This window comes from Coenobita brevimanus, chromosome 103 (assembly GCF_032717465.1).
Source record: "Coenobita brevimanus isolate Jiangsu-jjx chromosome 103, ASM3271746v2, whole genome shotgun sequence".
NCBI lineage: Eukaryota > Metazoa > Arthropoda > Malacostraca > Decapoda > Coenobitidae > Coenobita > Coenobita brevimanus.
Genome location: NC_137056.1, coordinates 18,753,695 through 18,770,409, shown reverse-complemented (window position 1 = coordinate 18,770,409; position 16,715 = coordinate 18,753,695).

The following is a 16,715-nucleotide window of genomic DNA, read 5'->3' as shown; positions in this document are numbered from 1 at the left end:
GGAGATTGTTTAGATTTTTAGGTAATGAAGATGGTCATGTGAATGATGTTAAAAACCACAGAATTGAAGGCGAAAACACTAAATATGCAACTTCCACATATGAACTCAAAACTTGCTACTAAACACTCTCAATTGTATCTAATTATCAGAAAACATTGCTGCAGGTGAGAAAATTCCGTCTCGATAAAAACCAGTATGAATACTGTATCAGACAATACGTACGATGAAATCGATTCACATATAAAGAAATTTGCCATTGGAGGGTTTTAAGCCCAAAGAGTTCCGTTTCATTAGGGACGTGAAAACTACTTGGTAATGTAGAGATAAAAAGAATTTTCTCTTCTGCATGGATAGAACTATAATTTGGCATTTAGATCCTAGTGATCAAGTATAAAATGTGGAATATTTTTGCAGTTTGACGGTTCATGTGGTATAAATATATATATTAATCAAAGTTAACTCACTATCAGAGGCAATAAATGGTTTCCAAGAAAATCGTATATATAATGATTGTCACATACATTATCAGGAAAAATTGAATGCATAGCGGTACTGAGATAAAAAAAAAATTAATAAACATTACGTGGTTCCACATATACCCAGCTTTATTGTTCATGATTGTTCTAAAAAAAAATATGGGTTGAAGGAGCTTAGACCGGTGTTTTTGTGTCCTTCATCTTAGGATCAATAATTTTTTTTTTTTCCGATTGGTCTATTAGCTTTTCTTATTCTTCCTCACCGATACTTCAGGGATAAAAGGTAGTTCCAATTGTGAACTACTTACGGATGATAGCATACGCCCTGGGAGTAGTAAATAACTATTTTAATGGAGTGACGCCTCTTTAAACGTATTTTAGGTGGAAATCGTTAAATATGTAACTTCCACTAATGTTTTCTAAAAAGACAGCGAATAACACAGAAGTACTTCCAAAACTCGGAAAAAGTTCCTAACCGTCAAAAAATCTGATTTAGAGAACATGTAACAAGAAATCGATTGACATGAAAAGAGAGATGGCATGTGAGTGTTTAAAAAAATAAGTTTGAACTGATGTGGGGATCACGGAAGCAAGCGAGAAAGTTCGACTGAGTGTTCTTTCTTATCTCTAGTACAAGCATTTTAAAATTACCATGAAACCTCCTGCTTAATGTAGAAAAAAAAAAAAAAGAACATTAAGAAACTTCGTGTTAAACCATAATCCACATTTCCTTAGGTAAAATTTCTCAAAACTCATAATTCTAGAGCAGGAAAATTGATGAGCTTTTGACTCGTCCATAATTTTATACGAGAAAGAACAAAAAGTATCGCAATGCCGCGATATATAGTAATTACCATGAATAACTTTATCTCTCATCTCCATAGACAGACTGTAAACTGCATGACAGCTAATATATATATATATATATATATATATATATATATATATATATATATATATATATATATATATATATATATATATATAGATATATATATATATATATATATATATATATATATATATATATATATATATATATATATATATATATATATATATATATATATAGGTTGAAAGAACAATGAACGATTTGTATTGTGGTCTAGAGATTGTTTGGATTTCATCGTTATGAAGGTCATTTGGATGATGCTGAAAATCGCACAATTCTGGGCGACGAAACTAAATATACAACTTCCACAAATGCACTCTGAACTAGCTGTTAAACACTCCGAATTGTACCTAATATAAAAATAAAAAAAATCTGAGGGTAAGAAAATTCCGTCTCGACAAAAAACATGAGTACGAAGGCTAAATGAGGTAATGCGTAGGGTGAAATCGATTCATATTACAGAAGGCTTCCATTTTAGGGTTTTAAGCTCAAAGAGATCCGATTCATTAGGGACGTGAAAACAACTTAATAATTTAGAGATAAAGGGGATGTTTATTTTTCTGCATGGACAGTCCTTTAATGTGGCATCTTGTATCTAATAATCAAATTTGAAATGTGGGATATTTTTGCAGTATGACGGTTGGTGTGATATCATTATCCATATTTGTACAGGTAAAATCAATCGGAAAGAAAATCTGATGTTTAAAAGAAAGTGGTATATTTATTATCACATTCATTATCAGTATAAACTAAATACATATCTCTACTGATATATACTATTTACAAAAATTACTTGGTTCCTCATGTACAAGGTTTTATTGTACATTATCTGTCTGAAAAAAAAAAAAAAAAAACAGGTTATAGGAGGGTAACTCTGATCTGCTGTGTCTGACGTGTTGAGATGAACTGAATTTCTATTTTCCGATGAGTCTATTTGCTTTATTTTAGCCTTGACTACATGGATATAACGTACATCCGAAGTTGAATTAGTTACGGCTGATAGCATTCTCTTTGAGGATCGTTTAAAACTATTGGACTGGAGAGATGGCTGTATAAACGTATTCTTCAGAGAAATCGCTAAATATGCAACTTCCACAAGTGTACACAAAATTGATTGGGAAATACACCTAATTATTACCAAAACTCAGAAGACACTTCAGGGTAAAAAAAAATCACATTAAAGAAACAGATAACAAGAAATCACTTGAGGTGTAAACGGAGGTGAACTCTGAGAGTTGAAGAATAATAATTTTCAATAGATGTTGTTGTCATCGAAATAAGCGAGAAATATCCATTGAGTATTTTTTGAACTGCAGTACAACCACTTTAAAATTGCATATTAATGGGCTTTTGACTCTCATCTATAAATTTATACGAGATAATACAAACTATCACGATACCGAGATATATAAATAACTACCATTTATAACTTTATTTCTTATATCCGTAGATATATAGGGCATGACAACTACCAAAAAATCCAGCTTGACGGGACACTGAATGAACTCTATTAACGTCGTCTGGAGATTGTTTGGATTTTCACGTAATGAAGAGGGTCATGTGAGTGATCCTAAAACCCACATCATTGAAGGCGAAAACACTAATTTCACATATGCACTCAAAAATAGCTACTAAACACTACCAATTGTACCTAAAAATCAGAAAACACTTCTGGGGGTGAGAAAATTCCGTCTCGATAAAAACATGAGTTTGAAGGCTGAATGAGGTAATACGTCGGATGAAATCGATTCTCATGTAAAGAAGGCTGCCATTTGTGGGTTTTAAGCCCAAAAAGTTTCGTTTCACTAGGGACTTGGAAACACTTTGGTAATTTAGAGATTAATCGGATGTTTCTTTGTTTTTCTGCATGGATAAAGCTTTCAGTTGGCATCTTGAGCTTTGTGATCAAATGTGAAATGTGAAATATTTTTGCAGTATGACGGTTCGTGTGATATCATTATCTATATTTCCGAAGGTAATATCACTACGAAAGGCAATAAATCGTTTCCAAGAAAACCATATATATATTGATTATCACATATACATTATCAGGAAAAACTAAATGCTGAGCCGTACTGAGACATAAAATTAATAAACATTACTTGGTTCCTCATATACGGTTTTATTCTTCATGATGGGTCTAACAAAAATCAGGTTGCTGAAGCGTTGACCTGAGCTGTTTGTCTTCCGTGTTGAGATTAACTCTACTGTACTTTTAATTACCGATGTCTATTGTTTTTTTTTTTTTCTTTTCGTTGACATGTCAGAGATGAATGGTTGTTCCAATTGGGATCGATTTGCGGCTGATACCATACCCTTTTTGGATAGTTCAAAACTTTAACATGAGCGATGGCAGTTTAAACTTCTTTTTGGTGGAAATCACTAAATATGCAATTTACATATTTTTTTTCTAAACTGACTGCGAAACGTCCTTATTTGTTTAAAAAACCCAAAAGACATTTTTGAAAAAAGTCGAATGACACGTAAAGAGAGCTGGCATATGAGGGTTAAGGAACAATAGGTTTGAACTGATTTCGGGGTAACCGAAACAAGCGAGAAACTTCGAATGAGTATTCTTTTTTTATCTGCAGTAGAAGCACTATAAAATTACAATCGAGTCTCCCGATTAAATGTTAAGAAAAAAAACAATATTCATACATGATAAACGATTCTGTTCCAACATAAACTATTTTTCATTAGGTAAAATTTGTTAAAACTGATACCTCCCGGGATGGAATATTGATGAGCTCTTCACAGTCATTTATAAACTTATACGGGGAAGTACATACACTATTGCGATACCGAAATACCTTATATCAATAGGCATATAGTGCTTAACAACTACAAACAAATGCAGATTGACGGAACACTGAATGAACTCAATTAATGTCGTCTGGAGATTGGATTTTATCCTTATGAAATGGGTTATTTAACCGATGCTGAAAATCGCATAATTGAGGGCGAAAACCCTGAATATGCAATTTATACAAATACACTTTAAACTACCTGTTAAATACACACAATTGTATCTAAAATTCAGAAACAATTTCGGAAAGTGAGAAAATTCCGTCTCGGAAAAACATGACTAAGAAGGCTAAATGAGGTAATAGGCTACGTAGGACGAAATAGACTCACAGGTATAGAAAGCTGCCAATTGAGGATTTTAAGCCCAAACTGTTTCGTATCATTAGGACTTGAAAACACCTTGGAAATTTAGAGAAAAAAGGTTTATTTTTATCTGCTAAACTAGGGCTTCAAAGTGAAATCTTCATTCTAGAGATCAAATATAAAATATGGATTATTCTCGCAGTTCGTATGATCCCATTATCCATATCTACAAAGGTATAATGACTACGAAAGGAAATTAGCCAGAAGAAAATCTTTTTTTCATTGATTATCTCACATCCATACAATTTATAAACATTTCTTCTTTGTTAACATGCACAATATTATTGTTCATGATGGGTCTAAAAAAATCAGGTTGCAGGTGGTTAGACTGAGGTTGTTGTGTCTTTCGTCTTGAGATTAACAATGTTTAATTTCTGTTGTCTTTTTTTTTTTTTTTTTTGTAATTCTTCCTCGCCAACAATTCAGGAATAAAACGTAGTTCCAATTTTGAACTCCTCTCGGCTGATCGCATCCGCCCTGGGGGTTGGATGAAACTGTTTTACTGAAGTGACGGCTGTATATACTAATTTTTCGTCGGAATCGCCATATATGCAACCTGCACTAATGTATCTATATATAAAACGAAAAAGAATTACTTCTACAACCCAGATGACGTTTCTGAGAGTAAAAAAATCTAATTTAGAAAACATATAACAAGAAATCGATTGACACGTAGAGAGCTGACATGTGAGTGTTTAAGAAGATTAAGTTTGAACCGATTTTGGGATCACCGATGCAAGCGAGAAAGTTCGAGTGTGTTCTTTCTTATCTGTAGTAGATGCACTTTTAAATTACCATGAAACATCCTGACAATGTAGAAAAAGAAAAGAAAATATTTCACATTAAGAAGGTTCGTGTTAAACCATGGCACATTTCCTTAGGAAAAATATCTCACAAACGATACTTCTTAAGCATGATAATTGATGAGCATTTGACTCTCATCTAAAAATATGTACGAGAAAGTACTAAAACTATCGGAATAACGCTATATATAGTAATTTCCATGTATAACTTTCTCCCTCATCTCCGTAGACATACTGTATACTGCATAACAGCAATAAAAAATATAGTTTCAAGGAACACTGAATGAATAGTATTGTCGTATGGAGATTGTCTGGATTTTATCGTTATGAAGAGGGTCATTTAAATGATGCTAAAAGCCAAATAATTGAAAGCGAACACACAAAAAATGCAACTTCCACAAACGTACTCTAAAGAAGTTGTTAAACACCCCCAATTATAAAATTCAGAAAACATTTCTGCGAGTAAGAAAATTCCGTCTCGAGAAAAACGACTATGAAGGCTAAATGAGCTAATACGTTGGATGAAATTGATTCACATGTAAAGAAGGCTCCCATTTGAGGGTTTTAAGCTCAATGAGTTTCGTTTCATTAGGGACGGGAAAACAACTGGGTAATATAGAGATAAAACTTATTTTTATTTTTTTGTCTCTAATGATCATATATGAAATGCAGAATATTTTTTGAATTATCATAGATCGTGTGATATCATTATCCATATTTATAAAGGTAAACTCACTCAGAAAGGCAATAAATTGTTTAAAAGAAAGTCGTATATTGATTATAACATATAAATGTTCAGGAAAAACTAAATACAGTAAGCATTACTTGGTTCCTTATAAACGCAGTTATATTGATCACGCTGTCTCTAAACAAAATCAGGTTCCAGGAGGCTCGTCCTGAACTGTTGTGTCTGCCGTGTTGAGATTAACTGGATTTCTAATATCCGATGAGTCTATTTCCTTCATCATAGCCTTGACCAAACGAATATAAGGTAATTCCAAAGTTGAACTAGTTACTGCTGATGGCATTCTCTTTGTGGATAGTTTAAAACTTATGTACTCTATAAACATATTCTTGGGCGAAATAGCTAAATATGCAGCTTCCACAAGTGTACACAAAATTAATTGGGAAAAACACCTAATCAATATCGAAACTCAGAAGACACTTCTCAGGGTAAAAAAAGGAAATCACACTTAAGAAACATATAACAAGAAATCCATTGATGTGTAAACAGAGGTGAACTCTGAGAGCTGAACAACAAAAATTCTCAATTGATGTAGTTGACACCGAAATAAGCGAAATATATCGATTGAGTATTCTTTTCTACCTGCAGTTCAAGCACTTTAAAATTGCATACTGATGAGCTTTTGATTCTCATCTATAAATTTATATGAGATAAAACAAATACTATCGCGATACCGAGATATATAGTGAATTACCATTTATAAGTTTATTTCTTATTCCAGTAGATATATAGTGCATGACAGCTACCAATAATCCAGGTTGACGAGACACTGAATGAACTCTGTTATTGTCGTCTGGAGATTGTTCGGATTTTTACGTAATGAAGAGGGTCATGTGAGTGATGCTAGAAACAACAGAATTGACGGCGAAAACACCAAATATGCAAATTTAACATATGCACTCAAAACTAGCTACTAAACACTCCCAATTGTATCTAAAATTCAGAAAACATTTCCGGGGGTGAGAATATTCCGTCTCGATAAAAACATGAGTATGAATGCTGAATGAGGTAATACGTAGGATGAAATCGATTCACATGTAACGAAAGCTGCCATTTGTGAGTTTCAAGCCCAAAGAGTTCCGTTTCATTAGAGGCAAGAAAACAACTTGGTAATATAGAGATAAAAAGGATTTTTTTCTCTGCATGGATAGAACTCTAAATTGGCATTTTATGCCTAGTGATCAAAATATAAAATGTAGATTTTTTTTTTCAGTTTGACGATTCGTGTGTTGCCATTACCCATATTTATCAAGGTTAACTCACTACCAGAGGCAATACATCGTTTCCAAGAAAATCGTATATATATTGATTATCAGAAATACATTATGAGGAAAAATTAAATGCATAGCCGTACTGAGATATAAAATTGATCAACATTACCTCGTTCCTTATATAGGCAGTTTTATTGTTCATGATGGGTCTAAAAGAATATTAGATTGAAGAGCTAAGACCGGTGTTTTTGTGTCCTTCCTCTTAAGATTAACTGAATGTTTTATTTCCGATGAATCTACTGGCTTTTTTTATTCTTCTTCGCCCATACTTCAGGGATAAAAGGTAGTTCCAATTTTCAACTACTTTCGGATGATAGTATACGCCCTGGGAATAGTATAAAACTATTTTACTGGAGTGACGGCTCTATAAACTTATTTTTGTTGGAAATCGCTACATACTCAACTTCCATTAATGTGCTCTAAGTTGACAGCGAATCGCTCAGAATTACTTCCAAAACTCGGAAAAAGTTCCAAACCGTCAAAAAATCTGATTTCGAGAAAATGTAAAAGGAACTCGATTGACATGGAAAGAGAGCTGGCATGTGAGTGTTCAAAAACAATAAGTTTGAACAGATGTGATCACCTAAGCAAGAGATATAGTTCGTTGAGTTAGTGTTCTTTCTTATCTGTAGTAGAAGCATTTTAAAATTGCCATGAAACCTACTGGCTGAATATAGAAAAAAAAAAAAAAACATAATATTCGTGTTTATCAATTAGCCAAATTTCCTTTGGAAAAATTTCTCAGCACTGATACTTCTTGAGCAGGAAAATTGATGAGCTTTTGATTCTCATCGTTAATTTTAAACGAGAAAGTTCAAACACTATTGCAATACTGGGATATATACTAATTACCATGTATAACTTTATCCCTCATCTCCGTAGACATACAGTATACTGCATGACATATATATATATATATATATATATATATATATATATATATATATATATATATATATATATATATATATATATATATGAGGAAGGTCATCTGAATAATTCTGAAAACAGCACAATTGTGGGCGACGAAACTAAATATCAAACTTCAACAAATGCACTCTAAACTAACTGTTAAACACTCCGAATTGTATCAAAAAATAAAAAATAAAAATCTGAGGGTAAGAAAATTCTGTCTCGAGATAAAATTCGTAGGGTGAAATCGATTCACATTTAAAGAAGGCTTCCATTTTAGGGTTTTAAGCTCAAAGAGTTCCGATTCATTAGGGACGTGAGGACAAGTTCGTAATTCAGAGAAAAAAGGTGCAAAGATAGTTCTTGAATGTGGCATGTTGTATCTAATGACCAAAAATGAGATGTGGATTACTTTTGCTGTATGACGGTTCGTGTGATATCATTATCCATATTGATAAAGGTAAAATCAATCGAAAAGGCAATTTAATGTTTAAAAGAAAGTCGTATATTTATTATCGCATTCGTTATCAGGAAAAACTAAATATATATCTCTACTAATATATACTATTTACAAACAATACTTGGTTCCTCATATACGCAGTTTTATTCTTCATGTTGCGTCTAAAAAAATAATCCGGTTATAGAAGGGTAACTCTGAACTGCCGTGTCTGCCGTGTTGATATTAACTTGATTTTTAATTTAAGAACAGTCTATTTGCTTTTTTTTTTAGCCATGACTACGCGGATATACTGTAATTCCAAAGTTGAACTAGTTGTGGCTGAAAGCAGTATCCTTGGAAGTGATGGTTGTATGTACGTATTCATGGGCGAAATCGCGAAATATGACACTTTCACATGTGTACACTAAATTGATTGAGAAAAACAAATAATTATTACAAAAACTCAGAAGACATTTCTGTGATTAAAAAATAAACATTTAAGAAGCATATAACAAGAAATCGAGTGACATGTAAAGAGAACTGAAATCGGAGAGTTCAAAAACAATAAATTTCAATTGATGATGTCACCGAAATAAGCGAGAAATTTCGATTGATTTTTTTTTTTACCTGCACTAGAAACACTTCAAAATTGGATATATCCTCCTGATTTAATGTAGAAAAAAAAAATAGAATATTTGCACATAGTTTTATTTCCTCTTACACCATATGCCGAATTTCCTTATGTAAAATTTCTCAAAACTTATACCTCATGAGATGGAATATTGATGAGCTGAATTTCATCTAAAAATTTATACGAGAAAGTACAAACACTACCGGGATTCCGGGATATATAATTAAATATCATTTATAACTTTATTTCTTATCTCCGTAGACATATAGCGCATGACCGCTACAAAAAACGCAGGTTGAGGGGACACTGAATGAACTCTATTAATGTCGTCTGGAGATTGTTTGGATTTTTATGTAATAAAAAGAATCATGTGTGATGCTACAAACCACGTAATTGAACGCGAAAACACAAAATATGAAACTTCCACAAACTCACTCAAAACTATAGCTGTTAAATACCACCAATTGTATGCTAAAATTCTGAAAACATTACTGAAGGTGAGAAAATTACTTCTCGATAACAGCATTGGTATGAAGGCTAAATCATGCAATACGTTGGATGAAATCCATTCACACGTAAATAGGCTGCCATTAGAGGGTTTTAACACAAAGAGTTTCTTTTCGTTAGGGACGTGAGGACAACTTGGTAATTTAGAGATTAATCGGATGTTTGTTTGTTTTTCTTCATGGATAAAGCTTTTAATTGGCATCTTGAGCTTAGTGATCAAGTATGATATATGGAATTTTTTTGCAGTATGACGGTTCGCATGATATCATTATTCATATTTACCAAGGTTAATTCACTACGAAAGGCAATAAAAAGTTTCCAAGAAAATAAAATATATAATGATTATCACATCTACATTATCAGAAAAAACTAAATGCATAGCAGTACTGAGATATAAAATTTATAAACATTACTAGGTTCCTCAGGTAGGTTTTATTTTTCACGATGGGTCTAACAAAAATCAGGTTGCATGTGCGTTGACCTGAGCTGTTTGTCCAGCGTACTTTTAATTAAGGAAAAACTAAATACATATCACTACTGATATATACTATTTATAAACATTTCTTGGTTCCTCATATATGTAGTTTTTTTCTTCATCATGGGTCTTAAAAAAATAAAAAACGGGTTTCAGGGGGCTTCCCCTGAACTGTTGTGTCTGCCATGTTGAGATTAGCTAGGTTTAAATTCCAATTAGCCTATTGGCTGATACCATTCGCCGTGGGAGTTAATAGCTATTGTACTGGAGTGATGGCTCTATAAACGCATTCTTGTGGGAAATCGCTAAATTTGCAACTTCCACAAATGTATGCAAAATTGATTAGGAAAAACTAATAATTATTCCAAAAATCAGAAGACATTCATGTCGGTATTTCGTTTCGTCAGGGACGTGAAAACAATTTGGTAATTTAGAGATAAAACGGGTTTGTTTTTTCTGCACCGATCGGGCTTTAAAGTATCATCTTGAATCTAATGATCAAATATGAAATGTGGAATATTTTTCCATTATCATGATTCGTCTGATATCATTATCCATATTTATAAAGGTAAATTCAAACGGAAAGGCAATTTAATGTTAAAAGAAATTCGTATATATATTATCACATACATTATCAGGAAAAACTAAATACCTATCCCTCCCGATATATAAAATTGATAAACACTACTTGGTTCCTCATATACGCTGTTTTATTCTTCATGATGGATCTTAAAAATACAGGTTCTAGGAGGCTCACAATCAACTGCTGTGTCTGTCGTTTTGATATTAACTGGATTTTTAAATTCCGATGAGTCTATTTGCTTTATTTTAGCCTTGACTACACGTATAAGGTACTTGGAAAGTTGAACTAGTTGCGGCTGATAGAATTCTCCTTGGGGGTCATATAAAACTATTGTACTTGAGTGATGGCTGTATAAACTTATTCTTGGGCGAAATCGATAAATATGCAAATTCCAAGGGTTTACACAAAATTGATTGGGACACACAAATAATTATTTTAAAAACTCAAAGACACTTCTGTGTTTTAAAAAATCACATTAAAGAACCATATAACAAGAAATCGAGTGACAAAGAGAACTGAAATCTGAGAGTTAAAAAATAATAATTTTCAATTGATGTTGCTGTCACCGAAATAAGCCAGAAACTTCGATTTTTTTTTTTTTTTTTACCTGCACTAGAAGAACTTCAAAATTGCATATATCCTCCTGATTGAATAGAGAGAGAGAGAGAGAGAGAGAGAAAGAGAGAGAATATTTGCACAGAGCACGGTTCGTGTTCAGTCATTTGCCACATTTCCTTATGTAAAATTTCTCAAAACTTATACCTAATGAGATGGAATATTGATGAGCTTTTGACTCTCATCTATAAAATTATACGAGAAAATACAAACACTCGCGATACCGAGGTATGTAATAAATTACCATTTATAACTTTATTCCTCATCTCCATAGACATACAGTGCATGACAGCTACAAAAAACGCTGGTTGACGGGACACTGAATGAACTCTATTAATGAAGTCTAGAGATTGTTTGAATTTTTACATAATGAAGAGGGTCATGTGAGTCATGCTAAAATCTACATAATTAATGGTGAAAACACAAAATATGCAACTTCCACAAACGCACTCTAAACTAGCTGTTAAATACTCCCAATTGTATCTGAAATCAGGAAAACAAATCTGGAGATGAGATAATTTCGTCTCGATAAAAACGTTAGTTTGAAGGCTAAATGAGATAATACGTAGGATGAAAGCGTTTTACATGTATAGGAGGCTACCATCTGAGGGTTTTAAGCCTAAAGAGTTTCGGTTCGGTGGGGACGTGGGGACAACTTGGTAATTTAGAGATAAATCAGATTTTTTTTTTTTTTTTCCTGCATGGATAGTGCTTTAAATTGTCATATTTAGCTTTGTGATCAAATGTGAAATGTGGAATATTTTTGCAGTATGACGGTTCATGTGATATAATTATTCATATTGACCAAGGTTAAATCACTACGAAAGGCAACAAATCGTTCAGAAAAAAACTAGCATACAAATTGATTATGACATATACATTATCAAGAAAAATTTAATGCGTAGCCGTACTGAGATATAGAATTGGTAAACATACTTGGTTCCTCATATCCGCAGTTTTAATGTTCATGATGGGTCTAAAAAAAATCAGGTTGCAGGACCGTTGACCTAAGCTGTTTGTGTTCCGTGTTGAGATTAACTGTGTATATTTTTTCCGATTAGTCTATTGGCTTTTTTTTTTTTTTTTTTTTTCCGAGACTTCAGGGATGAAAGGTAGTTCCAATTGGGATCTAAATTCGGCTGATAGCATCCCCTTTTGGGATAGTTCAAACCTTTTACAGGAGCGATTGCAGTATAAACTTTTTGGTGGAAATCGCTAAACATGCAACTTCTATAATTTTTCCTCTATTTGACTGCGAAACGATCTGATTTATTTCCAAAACTCAAAAGACATTTCTATACTATACTACTATATACCTAGGCTGCTTCCCCCAAGGAAAGGGAGGTAGCCGAGACAGAACAACACACTCCCCATTTACTCATCCATTCAAACACATTCATTCGTATCTTAGCCCTAAGGGGGAGAACGGACAGATTCTCACTGCACCACACCCCACAAGGATCAACTGAGCAATGCAATCAGTGACATCCGCAGCAGGGCCCGACAGCAGAACTGGTTTACCCCTGCCACATCATAACTGACCCATCCCTTTACCCGCACCTGACCTGACTAGCTGATCAGACCAAATGCGGGAGAATATCCCCTCAGGTCTACATCATCACTTATTCATTCACAATTTCTCTCCATTTATTTCTGTCACGCACAGCCACTCTTCATTGCTCAACAGACAACCCTCTCTCATCCAGCGCTCTCTTCACTTCTGCATCTATTCTTCCATCCACAGCAACATGTGACCCTAGATATTTAAAACACTCTACCTCCTCAAGCAACTCGCCTTTCAAAACTATAATCATCCCCCTACCATCTACCAACCTCGTACACTTCATCACTTTACTCTTATTCTCATTAACTTTCAATTTCCTCCTTTCACACACCCTTACAAACTCCTTTACCAACTGTCTCAATCTCTCCTCTGAATCAACCACCAGTGCAGTATCATCTGCAAACAACAGCTGCTTCAGATTCCACTCTCCACCATCAACATTCACCAGACTCTGACCTTCACCTAAAACTCTTTCATTCACCTCCCTTACAACACCATCCATGTAAATATTAAACAACCAATGCGACATCACACATCCCTGTCGCAGCCCCACTCTCACGGGTAACCAATCGCTTACAGCATTTCCCACTCTTTCACATGCTCTACTATTTCCATAAAAACTTTTCACCCCTTTTAGTAACCTACCATGATGTCCATACAATCTTTAAACAGTCCACAAAGCCTCCCTATCAATTCATACTTTTTCTCTAAATCCATAAATACCCAGAACACATCCTTGCCTTTCGGTAAATACTTTTCACACGCTTGTCTCACAGCAAACACCTGATCCACGCATCCCCTCCCTCTCCTAAAGAAACACTGCTCCTCACCAATCACTCCCTCTGTACCCTCTCTAACTCTCATAATTAACACTCTACCATACACCTTACCTACAACACTCAACATACCCCTAAAGCTAGTACATTCATACTTATCACCCTTGCCTTTATACAACGGGATCACGCAAGCACTTGCCCAGTCAATTGGCACCATACCTTTCACAAAGCACACATTCAACAATCTTACTAACCAGTCAACAATAGTCACTCCACCACCCTGCAGGCATTCCACAGCACACTCATCCATGCCTGCAACTTTCCCTGTTTTCATCTACTTTACTGCCTTCTCCACTTCCTCCATCGTGATCAAAGAATCATTAAACTTTCCCAACACATGTATTCCTTGCACCATTCCATCCGCCACAATCTCAGCCACCCTTTCCTCCTGTACATTTAACAATCTTTCAAAATACTCTGCCCATCTTTTCCTTACTGTATCCATCTCAATTAACATCCTTCCATTCTCTGCTTTTACTCGTACTTCTTTCCCAGACTCTCCCTTTCGCACCCTTTTCACCTCCTTCCAAAACATTTTCTTATTCTGTTGGAAATTCTCTGACATTTCTGAAGGTAAAAAAAAAAAATGTAATATAAAAAAAAATCGATTGGCGTTTAAAAAGAGCTGGCATATGAGGGATAAAGAACAATAGATTTGAACTGATTTAGGGGTCACCGAAAAAAGCGAGAAACTTCGAATGAGTACTCTTTTTATCTGCATTAGATGCACTATAAAATTACAATCGAGCCTCCTGATTAAATTTTAAGAACAAAACAATATTCGCACATCATAAACGTTCCTTTTGCAATATAAGCTATTTTTCATTAGGTAAAATTTGTTAAAACTAAAACTTCCTGAGATAGAATATTGATGAGCATTTCACTCTCATTTACAATTTTATACGGGAAAGTACAAACACTATTGCAATACCGAAATATATAGTTAATCAACAATTATAATTTTATTCCATATCTCCATAGACATATAGTGTTTGAAAAAAAAAAATGCAGATTGACAGAACACTGAATGAACTCAATTAATGACGTCTGGAGATTGATTGGATTTTATCTTCTTTATTTGAGTGATGCTTAACATCGCATAATTGCGGGTGAAAACCCCAAATATGCAATTTCAACAAATGATCTTTAAACTACCTGTTAAACACCCACAATTGTATCTGAAATTCAGAAAACATTTCGGGGAGTGAGAAATTTGCGTCTCGAGAAAAACATGAGAAAGAAGCCTAAATGAGGTTCCGAAACACGTAGGAAGAAATCGATTCACAGGTAAAGAAAGCTGCTATTTGGGATTTTAAGCCCAAACAGTTTCGTTTCATTAGGGACTCGAAAACACCTTGGAAATTTAGAGAAAAAGTTTTATTTTTATCTGCAAAACTAGGGCTTTAAAGTGGCATCTTCACTGGTTATTTTTATCTGCAAAACTAGGGCTTTAAAGTGGCATCTTCATCCCAGTGATCAAATATAAAATATGGATTACTGTCGCAGTTCTTGTGATACCATTATTCATATTTATCAAGGTATAATGACTCCGAAATGAAAGTACTCGTTTACAAGAAAATTGTTTTTTCATTGATTATCACATATCCATACAATTTATAAACATTTCTACATAGTTTTATTGTTCATGATTGGTCTAAAAAAATCAGGTTGCAGAAGCTTACACCGGGGTTGTTGTGTATTTCGTTTTGAGATTAACTGGATTTTTAAATTCCGATGGGTCTTTTTTTTTTTTTCTTCGCCAATACTTCTGGGATAAAACGTAGTTCTAACTGTGAACTACTTTCGGCTGATACCATCCGCCCTGGGGGTGATATAAAACTGTTTTACTAGAGTGACCGCTGTATAAAATTTCTCGTCGAAATAGCTAAATATGCAACTTACACTAATGTACTCGATATTGACAGCGAAACACACAGAATTACTTCCACAACCCAGAAGACGTTTCTGAGAGTCAAAAAATCTTATTTAGAAAACATGTAATAGGAAATCGTTTGACACGTAAAGAGTGCTCGTTGTGAGTGTCTAAGGACAATAAGTTTGAACTGATGTGGGGATCACCGAAGCAAGCGAGAAAGTTCGAGGGAGTGTTCTTTCCTATCTGTAGTAGATGCACTTTTAAATTACCATGAAACATCCTGAAAATGTAGAAAAAAAAGTAGAATATTTCACATAAATAAGGTTCCTGTTAAACCGTAAGTCACATTTCCTTAGATAATATTTCTCACAAATGATACTTCTTGAGCAGGGAAATTGGTGAGCATTTGACTCTCATCTAAAAATTTATACGAGAAAGTACAAAAACTATCGCAATACCGCTACATATAGTAATTTGCATGAATAACTTTCTCCCTCATCTCCGTAAACATACTGTATACTCCACGATAGCAATAAAAAATATAGTTTGGAGGAACACTGAATGAACAGTATTGTGGTCTGGAGATTGTTTGGATTATATCGTCATGAAGAGGGTCATTTGAATAATGCTAAAAACCGCATAATTGAGGGCGAACACACTAAATATGCAACTTCCACAAATGTACTCTAAACGTGCTGTTAAACACTCCCAATTATAAAATTCAAAAAAATTTCTAAGGATCAGAAAAATCAGGCTGGAAAAAAACTCAAGTATGAAGGCTAAATGAGCTAATACCTAGGATGAAATCGATTCACATGTAAAGCAGGCTTACATTTGAGGGTTTTAAGCTCAAAGAGTTTCGTTTTATTAGGGACGTGAAAAAAAACTTGGTAATATAGAGAAAAAACGGATTTTTTTTTTC